Source organism: Rhineura floridana, chromosome 14 (assembly GCF_030035675.1).
Source record: "Rhineura floridana isolate rRhiFlo1 chromosome 14, rRhiFlo1.hap2, whole genome shotgun sequence".
NCBI classification, from domain to species: Eukaryota; Metazoa; Chordata; class Lepidosauria; order Squamata; family Rhineuridae; genus Rhineura; species Rhineura floridana.
The window spans coordinates 24,832,548-24,860,443 of record NC_084493.1 but is presented as its reverse complement, the minus strand read 5'-3'; the positions used below and the strand labels follow the sequence as shown (position 1 = coordinate 24,860,443).

At 44.5% G+C, this 27,896-nt stretch overlaps 1 long non-coding RNA gene across 1 annotated transcript; it reads left to right on the top strand.

Moving 5' to 3' along the window:
- On the top strand, positions 1–27,738 carry LOC133369892 (uncharacterized). The gene is made up of 4 exons (XR_009759015.1): positions 1–542; positions 11,511–11,841; positions 13,750–13,876; positions 27,462–27,738. It is a non-coding gene; the product is annotated as an uncharacterized LOC133369892 (long non-coding RNA).
- The last annotated feature ends 158 nt before the right edge of the window (positions 27,739–27,896 follow it).

The following is a 27,896-nucleotide window of genomic DNA, read 5'->3' as shown; positions in this document are numbered from 1 at the left end:
CGTCCTTCCTGGCTGCTGGCACGACTTTCGTGCGCTGTCGCTGGGCGTGTGTCTGTCTCTGCCACGCCACCTTTGGCAGTGCCAACTTGGGCATATTCATCGGAGCCACCCTGAATGTGGCTGGTTCCCACCGCAGCTCTCGGGTGCGTGTGAAGGCGGGCAGACAGACTCTCCCAGGGGTGTGTTAACAGACTTTTACCCACACGCGAAAAAAGGATTGTCGCCGCCACGCCTCCCCGGCCTCTGCGTGAGAAGGAGGCCGTGTCCGCCTCGCCTTCCCCTTCGCTCCCGGCTTCCGGGTGTAGTCCGTGGGGCGATGGGGAAGTGCCCGGGGCGTCGCTGGCCCATTCCGAGCCCTCACCATAGCGTGCCTGACGGAGTGACCAGGGTCGTTGCAAAGTTTGGTAGCCGGGCGAGATCGTGATCGCTTTCGCGCAGCCCCTTCTCACGCAACCCCCGCCCCCTCGGCCAGCGGCCTCCCCCCCCAACCGCCTCTGTCCACCTCTCTCTCCACCCCTCGAAAGAAGGAAAGATAAGAACGGGTAAGGAGACGGGTGGAACTGCGAGGTAACAGCTGAGATCCCTAAAAAGATTAAGGACGGGCGGGTGGGCAACTGTATTCTGAAAACGCACATTTTTGAGGGCAATGGCATTTTCACGTCGCAAGGTTTACAGTTGATATGGTCATGATTTAAAGGAGCCAATATTTAACTTCATCTTCTATTTCTTTTTATCTTTTCTCACTTATCATAAACTACCCAGCTCCTTATTAAGTCCTATATGCCCAACTTCACAAAAACGTATTGCACGTTGCACATTTTTTGACGCTGCACAAAATGTCTCTAGCTGCAGGTTAGAATATAAACCCTGTCACGCCTAGGGATCTGCGGTGTGCCGAGTCAAACCATTCGTCCATCTGGCTCAGCATTGTCAACACTGGCTGGCAGCTGATCTCCAGGGCTTCTGACAAGGAGCATTACCAGCACTATCTGGAGATGTTGGGAACTGAACCTGGGTCTTTTTGCATGCAAAGCAGATGCTCTAACCACTGAGAGGTGGTGCCTTCCACATGGGTGTGTGTGGGTGGGTGATGGAGGGGTGCCCAGGTGAAGAAATCCTGGGCAACGTGCCCTGTGATAAGAACAGTCCTGCTGGATCTGACCCAAGGCTCATCTAATTCAGTGTTCTGTTCTCAGAGTGCCCAACCAGATGCCTATGGGAAGCCCACAAACAAGACATGAGGGCAATAGCTTGCTTCTGCTGTTATTTTATTTATTTGTTATATTTATACTCTACCTGTCCTCCAAGGAGCTCAAGGTGACGCACATGGTTCTCCCCTTTCCATTTTAATCCTTACAACAACCCTGCAAGGTAGGTTAGTCTGAGAGACAGTGACGTGCTCAGTGAGCTTCATGGCTGAGTGGGGATTTGAACCCTTGTCACCCATGCCCTAGTGTGACATCAAATCATTACACCACTCTGGCACATTGATATTCAGCAGTATGGTGCCTCTGAACCTGCAGGTGATATAGAGCCCTCATGAGTGACTAGCAGTCATTTATAGGTTTATTCTCTACTCTAATCCCTTTCTAAAGTCATCCAAGTTGATGGCCATCATCATATCTTGTGGCGGCAAGCTGTGTACTGTGTGAAGACGTACTTAAGAGGCCAAAGGCCCATCTAGACCAGCATCCTGTTCTCACATCAGCCAACCAGATGCTTATGGGAAGTCTGCAAACAGGACCTGAGTGCTACAGTGCTCTCTCCACCAGAGGTGTAGTTGTTCAGGGTTGCGTAGGGTCATAGACCCGTTACTTTTTTGGGAGCAGGGTTCCAGCCATGTCCCTATGTGTGAGCCAAAGCCAATCAGCATGAAAAGGGAGCATGTTAGCCATTAAGAGGCCTTGTCCTTTCTTGCTGATTGGACCTAATCAGCCAAAGGAGGTGAGTCGGCCACTGAGAAGACTCTTCTCAGTAGCTAACACATAGCCTCCCCTTTCATGCTGATTGACTCCTAGGGATGTCTGTTGTAGTGGAATGTGGACTTGCAAGATGACAGGGAGAGCAAAGGAGACAGGAAAGTGGAAAAGGAGGCGTGGCTGTGAGGAGGTGTGGCATGACTATCATGAAGGGACCCTGCCCTTCTGAATTTGCCACTACACTACTGCTCCCCACTTGTGATTCCCAGCAACTGGTAATCAGAGACATACTGCTTCTAACAGTGGAGGTAGAACGTAGCCACAGTGGCTAGTAGTCTGTCCTGAATCTCATGTAATTCATTGGATGGATGGCCCCCAGACTTTAGTATTTTGAGAGGGGGAGAAAAGCTAATTTCTACCCACCTTCTTATACTAGTTGTATCCTGTGCGCAGGTTATCCAATGTCAGCCTTGGCCAACCTGGAGCCCTCCAGACTTTTCAGCATTGGCTGGGGCTGAAGGGAAACTGCAGTGGAGGGCATCAGGTTGGTGAAGACTGTCCAGTTTTCAGCACTGAATGTCTAAGTAGACAGTAGACGCACCTAAGTGGATCAGGGATGGTGAATCTGAGGCCCTCCAAAGGTTCTTGGACTCTGACTTCCGTCATTCCCAGCCAGCATTTCTAGCAGTCAGGAATGATGAAAGCTGTAGACTAAGAACATCTGGAGGGCCACAGATTTCCCATACCTGAAACAGATAATGTTTTACCTGTACCTTGACTGAAGATTGCCATTGTGTCTTGCGTCTGTTTCCCCCTCTTTTTATATCTTCCTTTTTATATAAATGTCTTCATATAATACATATGTGTGTGTGTCTTCCTTTTTATATAAATGTATATAAATGTCTTCACATATATATATAACCCCTTCCCTGTCTGCAGCTGCCAGCTGGGGGGCAACTGGGCTCTTTGGGACTCTGCAGCTTGCCCACGGCTGCACAGGGGGGAGGGCACGTAACCCCTGAGCCACTCACTGTGGGGGTGATCTTTAGCTGGCCCTTGACACCTAGGAGACACGAGTGGGGATTTGAACTCACAGACTCTGGAGTCCCAGCCAGGCTCTCCTCCCCACTGTGCTATACCAGCTGTATATATATACACTTTCAAAAATGCCCTGACTGGGCCACCAAAAGCAATCACCTCAAATTGTCTGGTCTTGGAGATAAGTCTGAATACACTAGATGGGGTTCTACTGCTGAAGCGGACAAGGCTTGGCTCTGTAAGCTGGCTTGGATAGGAGACTGTCTGGGAAAAAATATTGTTACGACCCCATATTTGTGAGGCACATTGCTAGTTAATAGTCCAGGATGGTTTATTGATCTTTCATCAATGGGAGCTCATCAGTGGGACCGGGTGGGAGAATTGTTTTTCCACAACTACAAAACTGTGAAAATACCATTGGTGGGCTTGGGGGGGGGAATAGAAGGGGGGGAAAGGGTTGAAATAAAATTTATTCTAGACCTGATGCATTTCAAAACCAATCCTTCCTTGGGGGCGCTATAACATACCTAGGAAATTGGATAGTGAGTATAAATTATAATGCATTCTTATAGTCTCATTCTAAACGTATATAAAACAGAAATTATCAAAATTTCTTTATAAGAACCTGGGTTCTTTCCCTTGTGCTGTTGCCCCATGGTAGGGCATCTGCCCTGCATGCAGAAGGCCCCAGGTGACTTTTCCCACGGCAAGGGCTGTTTTGCACAGCAGAGCAATGTTTTAAAGAGGCAGAAGTCTCCGGCAGAGCTCAGCAGGGTGTGTTCAGGTGGGTAAGGCTGAGCTACAGCTGCCTGGCACGCAAGGATGATTCCTGATACCCAGCTGCCAGGAGGTAAGATACCCAACCCTGCTTGGCATGGGCAAGGTATTTGGTTCCTAATTTTTGTTGTCACGCATATTCTGTTGATACGTTATATGGGGAGGTTGTGTTTGCGTGTGGGAAAGCATTCTTGCAATTGCTTGGGCATGATTTTTCATCCACATGCCTTCATGTTCTCACTCCCTTGACTTTGGGTGCTAGAAGTGCCTTCTGCATCATCAGTCTCCCAGGCTGCAAAAGTACTGTTGCTCTCTCCACCCACTTCTCCAAGCAGTGAAACGTTCTAGGGGGACCACGCTTACCCAGGGTCAATTTCCTTTGGAAGGAGAAGGCTCATTGGCATTTTGTAATGTATGTGTTTGTTTACAAATATAGAGGTTATGCATAGGTGGGGGCACAGCTTAAGCCAGAGGTGAGGAACTTGTGGCCTTCCAGATGTTGATGGGTTATACAGCTCCCATCAGCCCTGAACATTGGCTGTGCTGGCTGGGGCTGATGGAAGTTGGGGTTGAACAATATCTGGAGGCTTCCCATTCCTGACTCAAACAGTTCAAGAGATAGCCAAAGTCTGCTGTTCCCACATCAGACCTCAAGATGCCTCATAGGAAACAACTCATAAATAACAGCAGCACATAAATAGCAGCAGTAACAATTTCAACCTGGGTTGTATCCAATGCAATGTTGTATACTGCCTTCATATACTTTTATGAAAGTGCAGATTATAAATATTTCAAGAAATAAGTAGATAAGATTGTCCTACTCAGACTAGAGCCATTGTAATCAACATAAACCTGTTAATTTTAATGGGTGTATTCCGTAGGGATGTAGTCTTTTGGGGTCTTAGATCCCTTACTTTTGGGGAGCAGGATTCCAGCAGGGTCTCTTTGTCTCCAGCATCCTATGAGCCAATCAGCATGAAAGAGAAGTGTGTTAGCCACTGAGAAGAGGCTTCTAATGTGCTTCCTGGTCCTTTCTTGCTGATTGGAGGCAATCAGAGTGGAAGAGGGTGAGTCAGCCACTGAGAAGACTCTTCTCAGTAGCTAAGGTGCTCCCCTTTCATGTAGATTGGCTCCTAGGGACGTCTGTTGTTGTGGGAGAAGGCATTAACAAGTATCTCATTCTCAACCCAGCAGCAAAAGGGGGGGGCGTGGGAAGAATGTGGTTGTGACAATCATGAAGGGACCCTGTACTTCTGAATTTGCCACTACATGACTGCTACTCTGAATAGGACTACATTGGTATTATTGATAAAAAAATAACCTGGGTTGTATCCAATGCTAGACATAGTCAGAGTAGACCCACTGAAATTAATGGTCTTGTTTAACACCATGGATTGTAGTCAATTAGTTATAGTCAGCTAAGTCCTACTCATGGTAGACCCATTGAAATTAGTGAACCTAAGTTAGTCATGTCTATTAACTTTAATGGGTCTACTCTGAGTAGGACTAGCATTGAATACCATCCCGTAATGTAAAGCACATCCCCCTGCCAAGAATCCTTGGAACTGTTGTTTGCTCCTCACAGAGCTACAATTCCCAGCACCCTTAACAAACTACAGTTCCCAGGATTCTTTAGGGTGGGGGAATGTGCTTCAAATACATGATGTGTATGCAGCCTTAGAGTCATTCATTTCATTTGGTCTCCTCTGAGTAGAACTATGAGGGATGCAACCCCTTGTCCCTTCTCCGCGGCTAGAGGGAGAGCGGTGGTAATCCTGACTGGTTCTCTGTTCAACCATCACCTAGCCTTCTTAGTTCCCATGGACACACATCCTTGGAACATCATGGCTATCAACACTCCTTTGTCAAGTAAAGGCACTGACTCGGAGCAACCCATGCTAACAATCCTCCTTACAGAAATCTGATGGGAAACCTGTCACAGTTGATTTGCTTCTTATTGCTTCTTATTTGCCCTACGAAGTCTGCCTTGAGGAGACACATATTTGAAGCAAGACTGTATTTGCCGAAGTGAATGCAATAGTTTGGACCAGAATTGTCCCAGGGGAGGGATGTCCTGAACCACCTTTTCCACCAGTCAGTCCTTTTTCTGAGCTTTCCTTAAGGGGCGAGTCAGGCCATTGCTCCATCTAGCTCAGGATTATCTACACTGACTGGCAGGAGCAAACAGCTCGTCTTGGCTTCATTTGGGCCAGAGGGGCTGAAAATATCAGGGAAAGAAGAACAGAGATAAGGTAGCGTCACACGGCTAGGAAGGTGGTAGGAAAACCAAAAGACAAACAGACAGACTAGTTCAGCCAGAGTGATAGACACAGACCGGTACATACTCAGTGCTTTAGGAACATAGGAAACTGCCCTCTGCGGAGTCAGACCATCAGTCCATCTAGCTCAGTATTGCCTACACTGACTGGCAGGAGCGCTCCAGGGCTTCAGGCAGGAGTCTCTAGCCTTACCTAGAGATGCCCCAAAGTGAACCTGGGACCTTCCGCATGCAAGGCTCTACCACTGAGCTACACCTCCCTCTTTATTTTTTTTGCAAGAAGTGGATGGGGAGAAATTGCAAAGGTTCACAGAGGGCCACCTTTCCTTCTGGGCAACCTTTGAGGGCCTCATGACAGTGGTGGGTGGAGCCAGAGGGAAAATGGGTGGAGAACACATGTGAATTTTACCTTTGTACAATAGGCAAGTTTCTACACAGACTCACACACCCCTCTTTATCCTCCACCTAGGCGAGCAAGAGTCATTATCAGAGTTCAAGGATGCATTCCAGCCAGGCACAGACACTCAAGGTGGGTGTGAAACAGGCTGGTGATCAGTCGTGGAGTGGCAAATTCAGAAGTGCAGGGTCCCTTCATGATAGTCAAAGCCACACCCCCTTTTTTGTGTTGGAATGTATGAGGTTCAACTCCAACTTGGTGGGTTGAGGCTGCATGGGGTTAAAAAGGGTAGCTAGAGAGGAGACCTCTTGGTTGCTAGGCTATACCTGATCTCCTGCTGTCTCTTCCTTCGTGCTAGACTGATATACAAAGGATGTTGATCCCAGTTCCTTCCCGCCTTCCCAGTCTTCTTCTTTCTCTCGAGAGGGGAGCAGACATCTTTCCTTTGTCTCTCCCTCTCATCCAGCATGCGGGCGAGTACTGGGCTCAGTGCTCATTGCTCCAGCATAGCCAGTTAGCTAGATATAGGACTTTTCCCTATCAAATATGTACTTCCAGAATAAAGTAGTTATTTCTTATTTTAAAGCTTAAAGCCTCTGTCTGACTCATTTGCAGGGAAGGTAGAATCTTAGCAAAGATTCAAACACACACACAAGCTCGCTCAGTACTCTCCGTTCCGCTACGCAACTCTCTGCAGGGTCCTACAGGACATTGGGCCCAACGTCCTATATTTTGCTGCTGGGTTGAGAATGAGACCCTTGTTGATACCTTCTCCCACAACAACAGACATCTCTAGCAGTCAATAAGCATGAAAGTGTTAGCTACTGAAAAGAGTCCTCTCAGTGGCTGACTCTCCTCCTTTCACTCTGATTGGCTCCAATCAGCAGGAAAGGACAAGGAAGCATGTTAGACCACTCCTCTCAGTGGCTAACAGACTCCCTTTTCATGTTGATTGGCTCATAGGATGCTGGAGACATAGGGATCCTGCTCCCAAAAATATAAGGGGTCTAAGACCCCAGATGACTACATCTCTGCTGGTGACTGAAGGAGGGTGGCCTGGGAAGAGTGCTGGGGGCCAGATAGAGAAAGCTGGAGGGCTGTGTTTGGTCCCCTGGGCTTGAGGTTTCCAACCCCTGTGTTGCCGCCTGTCACCTGCTTCATCCTGTTACTGCAGGGATGCAGAACTTTGGGGGGGTCACTTTCCCCAGGAGCAAAGTGCCCAGGGGCCACATAAGAGTGCAAGCAGGCAGAGCCAACGCAAAAAAATGGGATATATTTACCTCTTCCTCTCTGTTTCTGTAATTCATCTGTCATTCATTCAGTTGATCTTTCTTTCTCCCCCTTCACACACACACAAGTATCTTCTCTCCTTGTCATTCATCCACCATCTGTTCATTCTCTTCCATTCTTGCTCTCGCTTTCTTCTTGGACTCAAGGGCCACACTGGAAGAAGTGGAGGGTCATGCAGCCCCCAGGCCCAGAGCTTGGAAGTAACTAGTTACAAGTAACAAATTACTTGTAATTTATTACTTTTTTTGAGTAATGAGTGGGTAACTTCATTACATTTTGCTGGTAATAGAACGAGTAGTAACTTCATTACTTTTGAGGAGTAATTGTAATGTTTCTAGCATTACTTTTGCGCGTTACTTGGGGGGGAGCAGGGGAAGTCTTCTGCTCCTCTGATTTGTGAATTAAAATCATGTGCTTCAAATTCGGCTTCCGTGCAGCGTTGTTCTTCCTTCATGCTCTATGGGTGCTTAGGAGGTGACGGGGGAGGAGGTGGAGAGCAAGATGGGGTGAAGAAAACAATTGTTTAAAAATTGACAGGAGTAGAAGGAGAAAAGAGCTGGAGGCAATATATATATACAAAAATATGTGTGTTGGGGTATCATCATTGCTGAGGTTAGGGTGAGGGGATGTGAGATTCTGTTATGCCATTCTGTTAATCTTATGGATAAAAAAAAATTCTACTACCCTCTGTGTGTGCGTGCTTATTTTTAATGTCGTTTTAGGCTACTTAGATGTGTTGGCTGCCAGTTTGTTTCCGGACACAATTCAAAGTGCTGGTGCTGACCTATAAAGCCCTATATGTCTTGGGTCCAGGCTATTTGTCAGATCGCATCGCCCTCTATGTGCCTGCCCTGAGATCTTCAGGAGAGGCCCTTCTTTCAATACCTACATCCGCACAAGTACAACTAGTGGGAATACGAGATAGGGCCTTCTCGGTGGCCCCTAGGCTTTGGAATTCCCTCCCTAGGGAGATAAGAATGACCCCTTCCCCGCAGTCCTTTCGCCGACAGTTAAAAACTTTCTTATTTCAGCAAGCCTTTGATTCCGAAGGCGGCCAAGGATAGGCCCAAAAGGATGTTATATTGTTCTTGCCAGTTTATTTTTTAATTATTCTGATTTTATGATTATGTTTTTTAATTATGAGAAACAGTTTAATGCTATTTTAAACTAGAGTTCATTTTTTAATTATATTTGTTTATACTTATTCATTTATGTATTATATGCTTTTATTTTTGATAGGTTGTTAATTGTATGTGTCTTTTATCTGGAAGCTGCTGTGAGTTCCAATTTGGAAAAACGGCAGGGTATAAATAAAGTTAATAATAATAATAATAATAATAATAATAATAGGAGGATTTCAGGCCCTGCCTTTGGGCTTCTCTGTAGTATCTGGCTGGCCAGACTGGATGGATAGTTGATCTGGGCTCTTCTTATTTTCCGACCAGCACCTGATCCTCCTGTGATTGCTGGAGCTCTCCCCTTCAGAGATCCTTTTTCTCACATGACTTCTGAGAAGTGAACCAGCCCAGATGTCATTGTGTTATTACAGTACCGTGGATAATTGCTGGGCTTGTAGCAGGCAGGTCATTTCTCTCTCAATCCCTGCATGTGAATTGCCAAGCTACACTGTCGTCATTGGTTACGGCGACATGCCTGCAATGTAACACCTCTTGGAAAATTGGATGACCCCCCCCCCCAGTTAATACACCTATTGCTGTTAGGATTTCTATCTGGAATGTGGTTGCAGGAACTTCACATGTGCCTGTTGCCTATTTTATGCATTACAGCAAAAGGGACCTGCAACAAATTGTTGCAGCGTGGAGTGTTTCCCTCTCGCATTTTGCTTCTCCACTCCCACGGTTAATTAGTAGTCTTTGGCAACGGAGCAATTTTCAGTCCTCATTTGCTTATTTTTAGGGTTTCTCCCCCCCCTTAGGGTTTTTTCTCTAAACTGATTTTTTTTGTACTTCCATAAACTTTAGGGTTCTCCCAAGCCTCCTGAGAGCTCCTTCTTGTACTTGGGTGGAGCCATTTTGACTACATAAGCATAGACACTCAGAGAACTGAACAGAGGGAATGAAATGGAAGGAATGAAAATGTGTCATCAGTGATGCAGCTCCCTCTCCTGCCCTTGCTAAGCTTGGAGCATTTTATGGACATGTACTTTCAAAATATATATTTGGAGAATGTATGTTATATTATAGGGCAGGGATAGGGAAAATTTTTCAGCCTGAGGGCCACATTCCCTTCTGGGCAATTTTCCAAGGGCCACATGCCAGTGATGAGCGGAGTTAGAGGGGAAAGTGGGAGGAGCAATGGCTGTGATTCTTACTTTTGTACTTTGGGCTACATTTTAACCATACAAAAGGCATTGCGTTCTACACAAACACACACATCCCTCCATCTTCCATCAAGGCAACCAAGAGGCATGATCACATTCAAGGTCTCACTCCAGCCAGGCAAATGGTTCAACAGATTTGAAGCTTGGAGCGGTAAATTTGAGGACAGTAAGGATGAGTTAAACGTTTGACAAGACTCTTAGGCAGAAATTCATCAGGTGCATCTTCCCTTCCCTCTGTCATACTGTGTGGATTGTATTGGCCACCAGCTGTGGTTTTATTTTATTTATTTATTTATTCACATTTCTATCCCACCTTTCTTTTATCAAGAACCCACAGTTGGGAGGGAATTTCACAGTTTAGGGGCTGCCACAGAGAATGCCCTCTCCCAGGCCACCCCTCAAGCTTCCGAGGGTGGCGGAACTACCAAAAGGGCCCCTCTGCTGATCTCAACACCCGAGAGGGTGTGTAGGGAAGGAGGCGGTCTTTCAGATATTTGGGACCTAAGTCGTTTAGGGCTTTAAACTCTTATGTGAGCACTTTGAACTGGGCCTGGAAACAAACTGACAACTAATTGCCTAAACAATGCATCAGTTAATGCATGCAGTTTCCTGACATTTTGGAGCTGGAGCGAACAAGGAAAGTCCTTCGCGCAACTTTTTAAACCGAAAGGGTTTTATTTTATTTTTTAAATACAGCAACAGTACAATGCTGGAATGGAAGCATTCACGCCATTTGTTTTTTGTTTTATTTAAAGCTGTGGCTGCTAACAAGGCTACCTGCAGAACAACTGGGACTGCAGAGCTGAAGGGAGGTACACTCTGGCCCCATCCATTGTTGTTGTTGTTGTTGTTGTTGTTATTATTATTATTATTAATTTATTTATTTATACTGCGCCTTTCGGCCAAAGGCCCTCAAGGCGGCTTACAAAAAACACAAATATAAAATACATCAATAAAACAATACAATTTACAAAATACAATTTACAAATATTACAAAATACAAAAAATACAAATATTTATGGCTCAATAGTGTGTATATCCTGTAGATTTCTTTGTTCTCCATGTTTCTTGAACTGTAACACAGGAGTGCTCAGGCCCAAAACTATTACAGGGCAGCTCTGCCTCTGAGCCATGCCTTCTAGGTTGTAAAATTATCAGCAGACGGCCATACAACATGTATGCTGCTTTGAGTTCTGTGAGGCGGACTTTGATACTGGTGCCATTGGCCAGAGTTCTAAGTGTCATTGGAAAGGTTGCACTCTTTGCCTCCCAGGAACGACATCATAGCAAGTAGTAGAAGGCCAGCCTGGACTTATCTATTAGCCATAGAAGGAGCAGCTGCAGGGAAAGTGGTTGCATCCTTGCTAGGGATGAGCTGATCTGTCAATTTTGGTTTCTCTCTCTCTCCCTCTAATTGATTGATTGATTGATTGATTGATTGATTGATTTTTACTTTACTTTTCCTCTAAGGAGCTGAAGGTGGCGTACATGGTTCTTCCCTCTCTCCATTTGTATCCTCACAAAAACCGAGTGAGGTATGTTAGGACGCAAGACTTGAGAAGAGATGACTGTGGGGCACTCTTCAAGTACTTGAAAGGTTGCCACACAGAGGAGGGCCAGGATATCTTCTCGATGGTCCCAGAGTGCAGGACACGGCATAATGGGCTCAGATTTTGGCAGAACAACAGGAAAAATGTCCTAACTGTTAGAGTGGCACAACAATGGAACTAAAGACCTAGGGAGGTGATGGGCTCTCCAACACTGGAGACATTCAAGAGGTGGCTGGACAGGCACCTCTCAGGTATGCTTTATGTTAGATTCCTGCATTGAGCAGGGGGTTGGATTCGATGCCCTTCCAACTCTACTGTTCTCTGATTTGCATTGCAAAATTAAAAATGTGAATTTTGAAGGATAGCTGTGTTTCAGTTATTGCATTGTTTTGGAAAGAGCAAATTAGGTAGGTTCCCCTTTAAATGTGAACAGAGTTGAAATTCTGCCCCATCCCTCCTCCTTTTCCCTGCTAGAAGGAACACTTGGCTCCTGTCTGAAGCCCTGGGACTTCAGAGTTGAAGGGAACCATCCTTTGGCCTGTTCTGTCAGAACTGCTCCAGACACCCTGTTTATTGATCATTCATGCTGATTTGTTTGTGAATTGAATTGAATTGAAACTTTATTTTTACCCTGCCCTTTTTCCAAACTGGAACTCAGGGCGGCTTACAAATAGAACTACATGTAGTTAAAAACATAGAAAAACATAAAATTAAAATACAATTAAACTATGCACAACCTTAAAACCGTAAAAGGTAAAAAAACAATTTAAAATAATACAAATAATAATATAAAACAATAAAACAAGCTTTGTAAAGCCCAATCCTAAACAGCTTCTATCCCAAAAGCCTGTCGGAATAAAAAAGTCTTTACTTGCCGACGGAAGGATGGCAAGGAGGGGGCCATTCGTGCTTCCCTAGGAAGGGAGTTCCAGAACCTAGGAGCAGCCACCGAGAAGGCCCTATCTCGCATCCCCACCAATCGCACTTGCGAGGGTGTTGGGACTGAGAGAAGGGCCTCTCCTGAAGATCTCAGGGCCCGGGCAGGCTCGTATAGGGAGATACAGTCTGACAAATAGCCTGGACCTGGGCCGTATAGGGCTTTAAAGGTCAAAACCAGCACTTTGAATTGTGACCGGAAACAAACTGGCTGCCAGTGGAGCTGTTGTAACAAAGGAGTTGTATGGTCCCTGTAACCAGCCCCTGTTAAGTTTGGTCAAGTTTATTGTTGTATAATCATAGATCCAAATATATACAAATACATACAAAAAATAATTTAAAAACCGCGTAAGGTATAAAATAATTTACTCAGTAGGGCCAAAGGATAATACCTGGATTTTCCGGATAGATTGGGCTATATATAGAAATTTTGCTACTTGTACAGTCTTAACTTTATCATTATCTGATAAAAGATATTGTAATAACCATTTTGTGGTACTACCAGGATATCCTGATGTTAATGGGAAAATAAATTTTTCCCTTATTTCTTTATATAGCTCACAAACAAAAAACACATGTTCAACAGTTTCTACCATTTGTAACTTACAAATACAAAGCCGATTTACCTTAGGAATGCCCTGGAAACGACCTGTTAAAAGTGTGGAAGGTAAACAATTGAATCTCGCTCTGGAAAATAAAAACCTATAATGTGGAAAAGTTAACTCTTCTAGATATGACGCATGGAGTGGAAAATGAAAACTTAGGGCAAAGTGGGAAGGAGAACAGGACGTACATGCCTTAGACAGTAAATACTGTCGATCTATATCCTCTATCCGTTGTCTAATAGTACATTTAGCTTGCTCAGGATCCCATAGGGCCAAAAGATCTAAAGATAGTCCTATATAGTTTAGTTTTTCATTGAAATTCTTAGTCCAGGAGCTCTCAAAGGAATCCTTCCATATTAAATGAAGGTATCCCAATGAGGGGCTGGAATAGGCCAATCTAACCCAAAAGTTAAGCCAGTAACCATGCTGAGCATTCGATTGAAACAATTCCCGCCTCAAGACGGAGTCCAGCATAAGAAACACATCTTGGAAGACCAAATATATCCCGTAAAAAACTAGTTAACACAGTTTCTAATTTTCTATTAAAATTTGTTATCCAAATCGGGATACCGTACAAGAGTTGTGGGAGAATTTTGATTTTAAAAATTTTTATTGCAGCAGGAATATAGCGACCACCACTTGTATAGAAAAATCTAGCAGTAACTTTCGAGATATTATTCACTGCATGGATTACAGATCGAATATGAGGAATCCAAGAGAGAGAGGAACAGAATGTTACACCAAGGTATTTGAATTTTTTGACCAGCTCAATTTTTTTGCCTCTTATTTTCCAATATTTTTTGGATTTTTTACGGGAAAAAACCATTATTTTGGACTTTGAGAAATTTATAGTGAGAGAATTGTTTTCACAATAAATCATAAAAACACTAAGTGATCGTTTTAGTCCAATTTCCGAAAAGGATAGCAGAACGGTGTCATCTGCATAGAGTAACAATGGACATCTCTTATCAGCAATTTTGGGAGAATGTAAATTTTCAGCACAGAATTTACTGCTTAAATCATTAATGAAAAGATTAAATAGAGCAGGAGCCAAAACACAACCTTGACGAACTCCGATATTTGCAGGTATAGCATTTGTCATGTTGCCTTCCAATCCATGGCGCACCCGAAGTGAAGTACCTTGGTAAAGTTTACTAATTAAAAATAGGAGACGCTTATCAATTGAGGTCTTATTTAGTTTGGCCCATAATAGTTCACGAGGGACTGAATCAAATGCTGTTTTAAGATCCATAAAGGCAACATACAGGCTCCTACTATTTCCACTTGTATATTTTTCAGCCAAGTATCTTAAAAGTATACAGTGATCAATGGTGGATTTGTTTTTACAAAATCCTGCTTGTTCTTGGCCTAGTATTTCTTCCTCCTCTAGCCATTGTTGTAGCCTCACATTTAAAAAGCTTGCATAAACCTTGCCCACAACAGAGAGGAGACTAATGGGCCTATAATTTGCCGGGTTACCCCTGACTCCTTTTTTGTATATTGGAATTACTACCGCCTCTAACCAGGATTTGGGAATTTTCCCGGTAGAATTTATCATCGTAAAAAGAGATGAGAGCAAAGGTGCCCATCAATTTGTATTTGCTTTCAGCATTTCGGGTAAAATTTCATCAATTCCTGGGGCCTTTCCATTTTTAAGATTTTTAATCAAAGAGACAATTTCAGTTTGCTCAACTGGGGGCCATTTAGGAAGAGTGATGGATTCTGTGAAAGACAGAGAGCAACAGATATTATTAGGATATTTATCAAATTGGGTGGAAAAGTAATGTTTCCAAACATCTGGGGAGATGGTACATTGGAGAGGTTCAGCAGAGCTCAGGGCATTTGTAGCTAACGCCCAAAAAAGTTTGGAATCATTATTTAAAGAGGCATTGATCAGCAGCTTCCAACCATCTCGCATTGCTGTTTTCTTTTAAAAGGCTATTAATTTTTTATAGGATTTTTTTGCTGAGAAATATTCAGGAGGAAGAGTTTTAGTTCCTAGTTTTCTATAGTTTAGATAGATGTTTCTTACTTTCATTTTAGAATCCCTACATTCTTTATCGAACCATTTTGGATACTTTGAGTTAATCTGGGTACAGAAACGAGGGGATACCTTCATAGATTTAATTAAGTCAGAAATTAGAAGAGAATATTCAGAGAGAGCCTCTGAGATTTCATGTGTCTCTAATATGTGAGAACTATGAATTAGAGCCGATGGAGATGCTAAAAATTTTTCCATCTGGAAGAGAACACGATTGTTCCAGTGGGCTCTCTTGTAGCAGTTTATAGATGGAATGTTATCTCTTACATAGTCTGTTGTTACTCGACATATCTCAGAGATATGTAAATTGAATGCTAAAGGGAGATGATCACTTTCTATCCTGTCGGAAACTAGGAAATTATTGATAGATGTAAGCAGAGAGGGAGATATTATTAAATAGTCTATCACACTATTTCCGCAATCTGACAGGTATGTGAACTCTGCCAAATTGTCTATTTTTTCATGCCCATTTACAATTTCTAGATTTAATCGCGCTACTAGTTGAATCAGACATATTCCAGCGTAATTAATTTTATAATCTTTTGAACTTCTAACATTTCTTGGGATTAGATTTTCCAGGTCTATTTCTCCCCACATGGGGGATAAATTTAAGGTATCGTTATCTGGGCCTATTCTAGCGTTTAGGTCACCCATAATTATAAATTGAGCTTTTGGATATTTTTGTTCCAAATTTATTATATATTTTTCCAACTGTTGCCAGATTAGTGTTTGGTCTTTCTTTAAAGAAAATGGTGGAATATATACATTTAATATTACAATAGATAGTAGATTCAATTTAAGCAACATTGCCATAGCTAGATTTCCACAGGGAGCAAGGTTCTTAATTTGGACATCCAGTGCAGTAGAGATCATAGTAACCAAACCAGCCCTTGGTCTGCCCCTGTTTTTTGATGGTACAGCAGGAAGTTCAAAGGATAGAAAACCATGCAAAAAAATATTTTTAACCGACCAAGTTTCCTGTAAGGAAATCACATCATAAGATCTCAAGAATTTCATACATCTGGGATAATTTCTTTTGGATGCCCATCCAGCAATATTCCATGAGAGGAATTTAAGTTGAGTTAAATTTAAATCGTTTTTTATATTTTTAAATAAATTGTTCTCTGTAGTTAAGACAGAATTTATTGTCTTTGAAAATTGATTTAACTCATTTTTGGAAGATATTTCAGCAAATTGTGTATTTGGGTATAATAAATGGGAAATCTGTCAGGTTGATGAAGAACCCTCATGGATTATTGCTTCACATTGTATGTTAGGTCTGCAAACATTTGAATAGGTCATTAACATTGTGGTCGAAGAGTTGTTGGATTTTAGTTTTGCAGTGGGGGGAGAACCCAGTTCATCGGGCTCTAGATATCTGGAGCCTAACCTTCTGCCCTTTAAATTATATAACAGATTTTGTAATTTGCTAATAACCTCATTTTGTTCAGAATCTGTAAAAGTGGAAAAGCTGCTTATTAGTTCTTCTTCTCCCTCACAAGAGAAGTCAAAGGATACTTCCAGGTTTGGCTTGACATCTGTCAAAGGATGGGAGGGAGGTAAAACATCAATCGGCATTATTACAGAAGATGAACTAATCTCATCCACAGTGATAAGTTCAGAGCTAAAAGAATTTAATGATTTTAAAATTGGTTCATTCTGCATCGTTGGAAGGGTAGAACTTCTATTTTTCATTTGTGAATTTTGTCCTGGTGTTAAATGGAGATTTCTTGGCTGAGTCTTAATTATATTGGGGAACCTATCAGCAGATTGTATGTAGTATTCAGTATTGGTTATAATCTTTTCCTGTTTTGATGACATTCGTTTTCTCCAAAGTTGAGGGGAGAGATATTGAAGGTACTCTTTTCCTTATTAAAGGTATGGGGTTTGCTATATCAATAAAATATCTTAAAACCTGAATTCCAAGACTAGTAAAAAAGGATCTATTTGCAAGAATTCTATTTGGAACATCTTGAAATTTAAATGTAAGTAAAACAGATGTATACAAAGATGGATTATAAAGAAATTCTACATTAGAGATATCATCTGGTCAAATAGCTGTGAAACCAAGCAAGTAGAGAGTATTACAGATCCTTTTTTTCTTCATGTCCATTCTTTCTCTGATCCAAGGGCAAGGAACATTTAATAACACTATCTTATTTTGAATATATTTTAACATCCAATTTGTGGAAGCTTTTTCCTGATAAGTGGCGTTTTCATAGTTTTGAACTTTCCAATTATCAGGCCGGTGATTTGGGTTAGTGGAAAACTCCAAATTTGGCATATCAATTATAGTAGCATGTGATGATTCTCTTTGAAGCTTAGGATTTGGCTTTGTAGAAGGAGTTATAACTGGCTCTGAAACTGCAGCAGGCCCCTGTTAATACTCTGGCTGCAGCTCTTTGTGCCAGTTTAAGTTTCCGAACAGTCTTCAAAGGCAGACCCACGTAGAGTGCGTTACAGTAGTCTAACAGGATGTAACTAAGGCATGCATCACCATAGTCAAATCAGGCATTTCCAGGAACGGGCACAGCTGGCGCACTAGTCTTAACTGGGCAAAGGCACTCCTGGCCACGGCCGAGACCTGGGCCTCAAAGTTCAGAGCTGAGTCCAGGAGCACACCCAAACTGCGAACCTGTGTCTTCAGGGGGAGTGTAACCCCATCCAGCACAGGCTGAATCCCTATTCCCTGATTTGCCCTTCGACTGACCAGGAGCACTTCTGTCTTCTCTGGATTTAGTTTCAATTTGTTCACCCTCATCCAGTCCATCACTGACGCCAGGCACTGGTTCAGGACCAGGACAGCTTCCTTGGCTTTAGGTTGAAAGGAGAAATAGAGTTGGGTGTCATCCGCATACTGATGGCACTGAACCCCAAACCCCCGAACAACCTCTCCCAGCAGTTTCATGTAGATGTCAAATAACATGGGGGACAAAACTGAACCGTGAGGGACCCCATAGGTCAACGGCCAAGGGGTCAAACAGGAGTCCCCCAGCACCACCTTCTGATTCATCAGAGCACCCTAGCGAGGGAGCCTGCTCCACGAGCTAGAGGGAGCCCCAGCTGACAAAGCGTCAAGGCCCCAGCTGACAAAGAGTCAAGGCGAGTTAAGCAGCAGAGCGAAAAGAGGGTAAGTAGCTCCCATTTATTCCATTATTTAAATTGAAGTAAAACAGCTCAGAGAAATAACTAATAAGGGCAGCCCAAGGTCACCCTGAGCTAGGAGCCAAATCCTGAAAGAACCTATATCTTAGGAGACAGATCCTAGGAGAAGGAAGCGTATAGAAAGCTAGTTTTCAACACCACCCTAGCAGGAAAGCTTCAGGGGACACTGTAAACAAGGCTAAATTCCAGCCGGAGAGAAGGGGGAAAAGGAAACTCCACCGATACATACAGGGAGAGAGTCAGCTCAGACCTTGCTAAAAAGGGCAGCTTCAGCCTTCCTGAAACACAACCACAAGCTCTGTTTCCCTAGGTTAAAGAAAGGTCAGGCTGTTCTAGGTGGGAAAACAACAAACACAAAAGACTTGCCTGGAAGGTGCAGCCCTTGCTGAGATTAAAAGCAGCCAAAAGCTTAAACAGCCCCGCCCCTCGCTCACGAAGGAAGCCTGAGAGAATACTAAAGAGTTAAGCCCCAGCTGATAGCCATCAGCCTCAAGTAACACATCATTGGCTGGCAGCAGTAGCTGGGAGGAACCAGCCACACATATAAAGTCAGAGCACCCTAGGGAAGGAGCCTGCTCCACGAGCTAGAGGGAGCCCCAGCTGACAAAGCGTCAAGGCCCCAGCTGACAAAGCGTCAAGGCGAGTTAAGCAGCAGAGCGAGTTCGGCAGCAGGGCGAGGAGGCCAGGGCCCCCCACTCTGCCCGTCTGTTCCCTGACCTCAACTAAACCGCAGTCTCCAACCCATTGACGTAATAAACCTTAAACAAAACTATGCAGGTAAGAAGCCAGCAGGGGTGTGGGGGCTTTCCAGTGTTTTGCACCGCCTGCAGCATGTACGACTATCTGCCTGTTGGACAGAAGTCGTGGGTATGCTCTCGGTGCAATGAGCTCCTGGCTCTCTGGGAACGACTTCATTTCCTTAAGGCCAAGGTGGCGGACCTGGAAAAGCTGAGAGAGGCAGAGAGGTGTGTGGAGGAGGCCTTCAGGGACGTTATAGCTGTGTTCCACTCCCAACGATGATAGCTCTCCTGCTATCATGGACAACGATGGTCTCGGGGAAGGAGAGCATCCAGCTGAGGAAGAGGGAAACGATCCTTTAGAAGGGACCCATTCCTTGGGGGATGAGCAACTATCCTCTCGTGCCGAGGATATATCTCCAGGGGGTGGAGGGATCCTTGTAGTGGGTGATTCGATCATTAGGAACATAGACAGTGGGGTGTGTGATGGACGTGTAGACCGCAAGGTGTTTTGCCTGCCTGGTGCGAAGGTTGCGGATATCGCCCGTCGTTTAGATAGTTTGGCAGACAGTGCTGGGAAGGAGTCAGTGGTCGTGGTGCACGTTGGCACCAACGACATGGGGAAATGCAGCCGTGAGGTCCTGGAAGCAAAATTTAGGTTGCTAGGTAGGATGCTGAAAGCCAGGACCTCCAAGGTGGCTTTCTCTGAAATGCTACCGGTTGCACGCGCAGGACCAGCCAGACAGGCCCAGCTTCGCAGTCTCAATGCGTGGATGAGACGATGATGTCGGGTGGAAGGGTTTGGATTTGTTAGGCACTGGGGAACATTTTGGGACAAGCCGGGCCTGTACAAAAGGGACGGGCTCCACTTGAACCAGAATGGAACCAGACTGCTGGCACTTAAAATTAAAAAGGTGGCAGAGCAGCTTTTAAACTGACTGAGGGGGGAAACCCGACAGGAGCTGAGAAAGGTCCGGTTCGGAATAAACCTCCCCCCTGGGATAAAAACCAAAGAAATGATGAAATTTTAAAAGGGGTAGGCCTAGAAGTAGGCATTGTGAGAGCAGGGGCAAAGGATATAAATTCAGAAGAGCAAAATTACCACAGGCCTAACCACAAGTGCCAAAGACACTTGAAGAGAGACACTGCTTACAAGTGCCTGTACGCTAATGCTAGGAGCCTGCGAACCAAGATGGGAGAACTGGAGTGCTTGGTCTTAGAGGAGAGCATTGATATAGTGAGCATAACGGAGACCTGGTGGAATGGAGAAAACCAGTGGGATACGGTTATCCCTAGATATAAACTATATCGGAAGGACAGGGAAGGACGTATTGGTGGCGGAGTCGCTCTATACGTGAAAGAAGGCATTGAATCCAGCAAGCTCGAAACCCCAAAAGAGGCAGACTCCTCCACAGAATCGTTGTGGGTGGTGATACCATGCCCCAGGAGGGACTTAATACTGGGAACGATCTATCGTCCCCCTGATCAAAATGCTCAGGGAGACCTTGAGATGAGATATGAAATTGAGGAAGCATCCAAACTAGGAAATGTGGTAGTAATGGGTGACTTCAACTACCCAGACATAGACTGGCTGCATATGTGTTCCAGTCATGACAAAGAAGCAAAGTTTCTAGATATTCTAAATGACTATTCCCTAGACCAGTTGGTCATGGAACCGACCAGAGGGACGGCAACCCTGGACTTAATCCTCAGTGGGGACCGGGACCTGGTGCGAGATGTAAGTGTTGTTGAACCGATTGGGAGCAGTGACCACAGTGCTATTAAATTAAACATACATGTAACTGGCTAATTGCCACGAAAATCCAACACGGTCACATTTGACTTCAAAAGAGGAAACTTCACAAAAATGAGGGGATTGGTAAAAAGAAAGCTGAAAAACAAAGTCCAGAGGGTCACATCACTCGAAAATGCTTGGAAGTTGTTTAAAAACACTATATTAGAAGCTCAACTGGAGTGCATACCGCAGATCAGAAAAGGTACCGCCAGGGCCAAGAAGATGCCAGCATGGTTAACGAGCAAAGTCAAGGAAGCTCTTAGAGGCAAAAAAATCTTCCTTCAAAAAATGGAAGTCTTGTCCAAATGAAGAAAATAAAAAAGAACACAAACTCTGGCAAAAGAAATGCAAGAAGACAATAAGGGATGCTAAAAAAGAATTTGAGGAGCACATTGCTAAGAACATAAAAACCAACAACAAAAAATTCTATAAATACATTCAAAGCAGGAGACCATCTAGGGAGACAATTGGACCCTTGGATGATAAGGGAGTCAAAGGTGTACTAAAGAACGATAAGGAGATTGCAGAGAAGCTAAATGAATTCTTTGCATCTGTCTTCACAGTGGAAGATATAGGGCAGATCCCTGAACCTGAACTAACATTTGCAGGAAGGGATTCTGAGGAACTGAGACAAATAGTGGTAACGAGAGAGGAAGTTCTAAGCTTAATGGACAATATAAAAACTGACAAATCACCGGGCCCGGATGGCATCCACCCGAGAGTTCTCAAAGAACTCAAATGTGAAATTGCTGATCTGCTAACTAAAATATGTAACTTGTCCCTCGGGTCCTCCTCCGTGCCTGAGGACTGGAAAGTGACAAATGTAACGCCAATCTTCAAAAAGGGATCCAGAGGGGATCCTGGAAATTACAGGCCAGTTAGCTTAACTTCTGTCCCTGGAAAACTGGTAGAAAGTATTATTAAAGCTAGATTAACTAAGCACATAGAAGAACAAGCCTTGCTGAAGCAGAGCCAGCATGGCTTCTGCAAGGGAAAGTCCTGTCTCAGTAACCTATTAGAATTCTTTGAGAGTGTCAACAAGCATATAGATAGAGGTGATCCAGTGGACATAGTGTACTTAGACTTTCAAAAAGCGTTTGACAAGGTACCTCACCAAAGGCTTCTGAGGAAGCTTAGCAGTCATGGAATAAGAGGAGAGGTCCTCTTGTGGTAAGAAATTGCAGAAAGCAGAGAGTAGGAATCAACGGACAGTTCTCCCAATGGAGGGCTGTAGAAAGTGGAGTCCCTCAAGGATCGGTATTGGGACCTGTACTTTTCAACTTGTTCATTAATGACCTAGAATTAGGAGTGAGCAGTGAAGTGGCCAAGTTTGCTGATGACACTAAATTGTTCAGGGTTGTTAAAACAAAAAGGGATTGCGAAGAGCTCCAAAAAGACCTCTCCAAACTGAGTGAATGGGCAGAAAAATGGCAAATGCAATTCAATATAAACAAGTGTAAAATTATGCATATTGGAGCAAAAAATCTTAATTTCACATATACGCTCATGGGGTCTGAACTGGCGGTGACCGACCAGGAGAGAGACCTCGGGGTTGTAGTGGACAGCACGATGAAAATGTCGACCCAGTGTGCGGCAGCTGTGAAGAAGGCAAATTCCATGCTAGCGATAATTAGGAAAGGTATTGAAAATAAAACAGCCGATATCATAATGCCATTGTATAAATCTATGGTGCGGCCGCATTTGGAATACTGTGTACAGTTCTGGTCGCCTCATCTCAAAAAGGATATTATAGAGTTGGAAAAGGTTCAGAAGAGGGCAACCAGAATGATCAAGGGGATGGAGCGACTCCCTTACGAGGAAAGGTTGCAGCATTTGGGGCTTTTTAGTTTAGAGAAAAGGCGGGTCAGAGGAGACATGATAGAAGTGTATAAAATTATGCATGGCATTGAGAAAGTGGATAGAGAAAAGTTCTTCTCCCTCTCTCATAATACTAGAACTCGTGGACATTCAAAGAAGCTGAATGTTGGAAGATTCAGGACAGACAAAAGGAAGTACTTCTTTACTCAGCGCATAGTTAAACTATGGAATTTGCTCCCACAAGATGCAGTAATGGCCACCAGCTTGGACGGCTTTAAAAGAAGATTAGACAAATTCATGGAGGACAGGGCTATCAATGGCTACTAGCCATGATGGCTGTGCTGTGCCACCCTAGTCAGAGGCAGCATGCTTCTGAAAACCAGTTGCCGGAAGCCTCAGGAGGGGAGAGTGTTCTTGCACTCGGGTCCTGCTTGCGGGCTTCCCCCAGGCACCTGGTTGGCCACTGTGAGAACAGGATGCTGGACTAGATGGGCCACTGGCCTGATCCAGCAGGCTCTTCTTATGTTCTTATGTTCTTATGTCCTTCCAGAAAGGAATGGAGCCATCGTAACATGGTGCCCCCAAGTCCCATCCCAGCAAGGCGGTCCAGAAGGATACCATGGTCGATGGTATCGAAAGCCGCTGAGAGGTCCAGTAGAACTAACAGGGACACACTCCCCCTGTCCAGCTCTCTGCGAAGGTCATCCACCAAGGCGACCAAAGCTGTCTCTGTCCCGTAACCAGGCCTGAAACCAGACTGAAATGGATCCAGATAATCTGTTTCATCCAAGAATCTCTGGAGCTGGGCGGCCACCACACGCTCTATTACCTTGCCCAAAAATGGAATGTTGGAGACTGGCCGATAATTTCCCATTATGGAGGGATCCATGGAGGGCTTTTTCAACAAAGGCTGCACAACTGCCTCTTTTAGGCACGATGGAATTCTGCCTTGTTGTAAAGAGGCATTAACCACTCCCCTCACCCACTTGACCAATCCCCCTCTGGCAATTTTGATGAGCCAGGAAGGGCAAGGATCCAGCAGACGTGGTGGCTCTTGCCTCTCCAAGGATCTTGTCCACATCCTCGGGCTGTACAAATTGAAAGGAATCCATTATTATTGGACAAGCAGGAGCCAAAGTGACATCCCCTGAGATTGTATCAATTTTAGCGTCCAAGTCGGAGCGAATCTGAGCGACTTTATCTGCAAAGTGCCGTGCAAATTCTTGACTGCGGGCTGTTGAGTGGTCTATATTACCCTCCTGGGGGCCAGAGTTTAAAAGACCCCATACCACTCGAAACAGCTCCACTGGACGGCTCCCAGCAGACACAGTGGTGGCAGAAAAGAAAAGTTTCTTCTTAGCCTGCACTGCCACGGAGTAGGCCTTCAGATAGGCTCTAGCCCGTGTTCGGTCAGACTTGCACCGAGTCTTCCGCCAACGTCGCTCAAGTCCCCGTCTTATTCGTTTCATTGCCGCCAGCTTCCTGGTAAACCAGGGAGCTGGTTTGGCTCCACTCCGTAAGAGGGGACGCTCAGGAGCGATCATGTCCACCGCCCTGGTCATTTCCCCATTCCAGAGGTCAACCAGGGCTTTGACAGAATCACCTGCCGCGGTGACAGGAAAATCCCCAAGAGCTATCAGAAGACTATCCGGATCCATCAGCCTCCTGGGGTGGACCATCCTAATTGGTCCCTGTGACACCCTTCCCTGGCTCTCCCTGTCAGGTTCCTACCTGCTCGTGGTTACTGCCTGTCTCTAGGCACCACCAGGGACTCCACCAGTCCGGACTGTCCTTTTTTATGGTTTCTCTCCCCGCTCTAGCACAGATCTTAACAGATCCCCCTGCTAGGCAGCACCACCAGTCACGTCCTATAACCAGTAGTCCCAGAGACTCGGCCTGAGTCTCCCACAATTAGGTTACCTCTGTGACTGCGTGCTTAAGCTGTCCCAATCCCTTTGATTTACTCAGACGGCTTGTGGTGTTATTCTTCCCTTCCCCGCTGCCACCATTTGTTATCCTTCAGCCTTGGTATTTACCTTACCCTCCTTTCTGGTCTGTGAAACCCCAGCCAAGGATCAGGCCTTTGGTAAACCAAAAGTATTTATTGAATAACAAAGATAACAAGATTTCTTTAAAAGGCACTTAAGCATATGGTTACATCTATTCCTGAGGTACTGGTCTTAGTATTAATCCGAACTCCACCCTCTCCTCACATCCACCAACTCTCCACACAATCTCCTCTCAAAACCCACCAAAACAACCCACTAACATTCACCACCCAGATTTACCTGTCATTCTTCCTTTTATACTGTCAGCCATTTTAAACATTCAGCCAATCATCCAACATTCTACTGCCCATTCACTCCCCCTTCCTCTTTCATTCTACTTACCATGTATCTCCTATACAAACAGCACTTACCCTATTTACACTAATACAGGAACATCACAGTCCCCCACCCCTGCAGAGGTTCTGAGTCTCAGTGAGTCTAAACCCAACCAGGTAGTGATCTGTCCATGACAATGGAACTATAGAAAGTTCCTCCACACCAAGATCACCATCATCCCATCCAACACAGAAAACAAGGTCCAAAGTGTGACCAGCGACATGAGTGGGGCCAGATAATACTTGGGACAGACCCATGGTTGCCATGGAGTCCATGAAATCCTGAGCCACTCCTGACAGAGCAGTCTCAGCATGGATGTTGAAGTCACCCAATACCACAAGCCGAGGGGACTCCAACACCAACCCCGAGACTACCCCGGCTAGCTCAGGAAGGGAGACTGTTGAGCAGCGGGGTGGGCGGTACACCAACAGAATCCCTATTCTGTCCTGGCCACCCAACTTCAAATATACACATTCGAACCCCGAAGACTGTGGGAGAGGGCACCTGGTCAGGGGGATGGTATCACAATAGACTACTGCAACTCCACCTCCCCGTCCCCCAGGTCTCGCCTGCTGCTGCACAGAGAAACCTGGTGGGCAAAGCTGGGAGAGATTAACACCCCCCAGCTTCATCCAACCAGGTCTCCGTGATACAAGCGGAGGTTATATAACTTGGAAACACTGCAAGTGTATTTTTATTGTGCATTCATGATGATTTGTGCTCATGTTGGGGCCAGGGTAGCTATACATGATCCTGCTTTCAATGTTTGCACCTGAAAAACTTCTGGAGTAGACATACTGCTTCATTTCCAATTGGTGCATGTGGGGTAGTTTTTTGCTGAAATCTTGTAACTTTTCATACCACAAATGTTTGGGGAGGGGGTGTCAATCCTGCTTTTGTTGCACTACGTAGTGCAAGAGTGCCCCTCCGGATGGCAATAATGTGGTGTCATTTGGGAAGCATCACAGAACACCTAATAAAGCAGAATGAATTGTGCACAGTCCAGTATAAACCCACCAGGAATTCACTATTATCAAATCAGTGACATGTGACAGAATATACCAATAAAAAATTCTCACTGGTAGTGTAGTGGCAAATTCAGAAGTTCAAGGTCCCTTCATGATAGTCACGCCACACACCCTCACAGCCACAGCTCCTTTCCCCTTCCCCTTGTCTCCCTTGCTCCTCCTTTCGTCTCACGAGTCCACACTCCACTACAACTGGCATCCCTAGCAGCCAATCAGCATGAAAGGGGAGGCTGTGTGTTAGCTCCTGAGAAGAGGCTTCTCAGTGGCTGACTCATCTCCTTTCACTATGATTGGCTCCAGTCAGCACAAAAAGAAAAGGACTGTTCTCAGTAGCTCCCTTTTCATGTTGATTGGCTCATACATGGGAACCTGGCTGGAACCCAGCTCCCCAAAAAAGTAAAGCATCTACAACCCCCTGCGACCCTGGATGACAACACCTCTGCCTCAACAATCTGAAAGGGCCCTAATGAGCATTAATTCTGATCTATTTGCATAGAAGTTACATGCCTTCCTGTGAACCCGTTGTTATCCTACACGTTAATACATTTCCCGAATCACAAAACATCTGTTTTTATATTTAAAAAGTAGCTTTGTTATGCCAGAGTACCTAAATCTGCTTTTAATTGAATAAATTGAATTTCTAGTACATGATTGAATCCCTCTTGCAAAGTAGTGACAGTCTGGAGGTGTCCTAAGGGCTGCTGGGTTGTGTACGTGTTATGCATGTGTTTTTGTCAGGTGTTGTATTATTAAAATCTATTGTAAGCTGCCCTGAGGATCTTTCGATCAAATGACAGAGTATAAATCTTCAAAGAAAACAGATAAAACATTTTTTTAAAAAAACCACACAATTATTTGGAGATTGTGGGCCCTTATTTGTCTGCTCCGGAGTATATGTCTATCGAGATTTCTTTTAGAAAGTATGTGAAATGATAACACAGCAATGTGAAAACATAGGAACATCAAAAGAGCCCGCTTGTTCAAGATCAATGGCCCATCTAGTCCAGCATCCTGTTCTCACAGTAGCCAACCAGATGCCCCTGGGAAGCTCACAAGCGGGACCTGAATGCAAAGAGCATTCTTCCTTCCTGCAGTTTCCAGCAACTGGTATTTGGAAGCATACTGCCTCCAACAGAGGAGGCAGAGCATAGCCATCATGGTTAGTAGCCTTATCTTCTGTGCATTAGTTTACCGCAATGGCATACAGTGCTATAGTTGTAAAATTCAAGGTGGTGCTGAATATTTCCCCCTTTCAGAGGCTCATCCCCCCCACCCATGAAATTGGTGTGTGCATGCACGTGCATGTGCTTGTTTTTATTCTTAACATAATCTTTATTGATTTTTAATTTTCTTTTATTACAGAAATACAAACAACAAAGAATAAACCATAATAACCAAACAATCAAAGAAAACTGCATGCATCATGTCTCAAAGGAAACAGCTACCATCTCAATCAAAGGATACAGATGAGAGACTGTGGGGGCAAAGATCTAACGAACATAATCACAAGAGTAAGTTGATTGTACATTTGTAGATGGGAATATCCTGAAAATATTAAATAGTAGAGTTATTTATACTGCCAATAGTATGGTGGAGGTCTTTTTGAGAATATTGTTCTATAGCTGTGTGTAAAATAAAGTGATACCAAGTCAAACAAAAGGACTTTGGAGATTCTTGTCCTTGTGAGAGTTTCATTTGGTGTGTGATTTCCCCCCCCCCATTATACCACAGATAATGGTACTGTTTGTCTAGTAAAAGATCTTGAGGATGTTTCCATTGACTGGCTATTTTATGTGT